Raw genomic sequence first — 2,483 nt, 5'->3', positions numbered from 1 at the left:
GCAAGGTATCGAGAAACTCCCTGGATCTTTTTGCTTCGGAGGCATCTTGTTTTGAACTAAAGCGGAGCAATTTTCGGTCAAATTCACCGTCATATGATCTTCTAGCTTCCGCTTATTTGCTAAGATATCTTTCAAGAATTTTGCATAACTTGGCATATTCAGTAAAGCATCAACAAAAGGAATGTTAATATGCAATTTTTTAAATATCTCAAGAAATTTACCAAATTGTGCATCTAATTTAGCTTTCTTCATTGCTGCAGGAAAAGGTGGAGGGATAACAATTTTATTCTGTGCAATAGGTGTAGATGTAGAGTTAGAAGACTTACCTCCTCGATTTTTCACCTCATCCTCGCCGTGCTTGGTCTTCTCCTCATTAGACCCGAGTGTTTTTCCACTACGCAATTCCACCGCCTTCACATGTTCTCTTGGGTTAGTTTCCGTGTTGCTTGGTAAAGTTCCTTGCTCCGTATTAGCAATCAGCTTAGCCAATTGTCGAATTTGATTCTTTAACCCCTTTATGGATGCATCTTGGTTCTGAAATCGCGTCTCTGTTGCAGAAATAAATTTAGTCATCATTTGCTCTAAATCGGACTTCTCCTCCCGAGACGGTTCTAGCTTGAATCCTTGGTGCATCACATATGGTGGACCTCTTTGTTGGCGATGTTGGTTGTTTTGACCTCCCCATGAAAAATTTGGGTGATTCCTCCATCCCGGATTATATGTGTTCGAGTAAGGGTCATTTCTAGGACGGTTCTGGAATCCCACTTGTTTTACCGGTGCTCCCTCAGGCACATAGAATGGATTGCCATCTTGGCAATCTTGCACATCATGCTCACCCCCACACTTATCACAGAAAATTTCTTGCAGACGCATAGCCGACCCACTCATGCTCATCCCATCAATCTTTCTATTCAAAGCCTCTAACTGTGCTGAAACCGCCGACAAATCATTAACTTGATTAACTCCAGCACCTCGTCTCTGCCTATCAGACTGAGGATGATAGCTACTAGCAGCCATCTCCTCCAATAACTCATATCCTTCCTCCGCCGTCTTTCTCAGTAAGTTACCACAGGCAGCAGCATCTATCATAGTACGGTTAGGAGTAAGCAGACCGTAGTAGAAAGTTTGAACAACTAACCCAAGAGGCAGCTCATGGTGTGGACATCTCCTCAACAAGTCCTTGTAGCGCTCCCATGCCTCGTAAAGTGACTCTTGCTCATATTGAGCAAAAGTAGTAATGTCGGCTCTGAGCTTCATAGTCTTCGACGGAGGAAAGTACTTGATCAGAAACGCCTTTGCCATATCTTCCCATGTAGTAATAGACCCTACAGGCAAACAGTTTAACCACGACTTAGCTTTATCTCTCAGTGAAAATGGAAATAAACGCAAACGAACAGCGTCACCAGACACGCCATTAAACTTAAAAGCATCAAAAATTTCAAGAAAGTCAGCTATATGAGAATTAGGGTCGTCAAGTGCACTTCCCCCAAATTGGACAGTGTTCTGAATCATCTGAATGATAGCTGGCTTGATCTCAAACTGATTACCTCGGATGACTGGTCTTACGATGCTTGGACGTGCTCCATCAAGAGACGGCGGTGCATAATCCAACATCGGTATACGCCTTGGCTCCTCTCTTTGTTGATCGCCTTCCATTCTTTCCTTCGCTCTTTGCTGCTGTAGTCGACGTCTAGCTGTGCGTTCGATCTCGGGGTCAAAAGGGTCAAGCTTAAACTCGAGTGATCTTCGCATGCACCACAAGAAAAATCTGCAACACAATGAGAGTATCAAATAACAATAAAATAAATAATACTAAAGAATTTAAATGAAAAATAAAAAATTGTGAATTAACAGACCCCGGCAACGGCGCCAAAAACTTGATCGAGCAAAACTTGCACAGTGAATAATCCCAAAATTTATTTTATAAATGAAAGCTCGATTTAAATATCGCAAGTGCACGATAGTCAAGTTATAATAAACGTAAGTGAATACGAGTATCGTTCCACAAGGACTGCGTTACACTATTTTTATTTTCAAGTAAAATTTCTTTAGAAACGATAAAATGAGTTGATGATTAAACTAATGTAAATTAAACAACTAAAATAATTAAAATGCAAAAAAAGCGTACTCAAGACCGCAATGATTAATTTGGATTAAATCAAATGAGAAATGAATTTGTTGGGAATTAGCAGTTCACCTACCACTCGTGTTTAAATAATCACACTCGACTTTTACTCGTGCGTTCGACGGAATTCCCTAGACTAATTAATATACTCTGTTGAGCTATATTAATACTAATCAAAAACATGCAGTACTCAAGTGTCCTCAAATATTTAACAGTTCAAGATTGCATTACATTCTATGGAATCCACTAGCTTTCATTCGGCTGAACTATCACTATCGACACGTACCCAATTCCGTATATCTACTAAAATTGTAAATCCGTGGTTTATGCTATTTGATCGTATTGTTAACTATTCTAT

At 40.0% G+C, this 2,483-nt stretch overlaps 1 non-coding gene across 1 annotated transcript; it reads left to right on the top strand.

Moving 5' to 3' along the window:
* The first annotated feature begins 1,147 nt into the window (after window positions 1-1,147).
* Window positions 1,148-1,254, top strand: LOC142543996 (small nucleolar RNA R71). Its single transcript, XR_012819965.1, has one exon. It is a non-coding gene; the product is annotated as a small nucleolar RNA R71 (small nucleolar RNA).
* The last annotated feature ends 1,229 nt before the right edge of the window (window positions 1,255-2,483 follow it).

Source organism: Primulina tabacum, chromosome 4, assembly GCF_025594145.1.
Source record: "Primulina tabacum isolate GXHZ01 chromosome 4, ASM2559414v2, whole genome shotgun sequence".
Classification (NCBI taxonomy): domain Eukaryota; kingdom Viridiplantae; phylum Streptophyta; class Magnoliopsida; order Lamiales; family Gesneriaceae; genus Primulina; species Primulina tabacum.
This window is presented reverse-complemented; position numbering and strand designations above follow the sequence as displayed.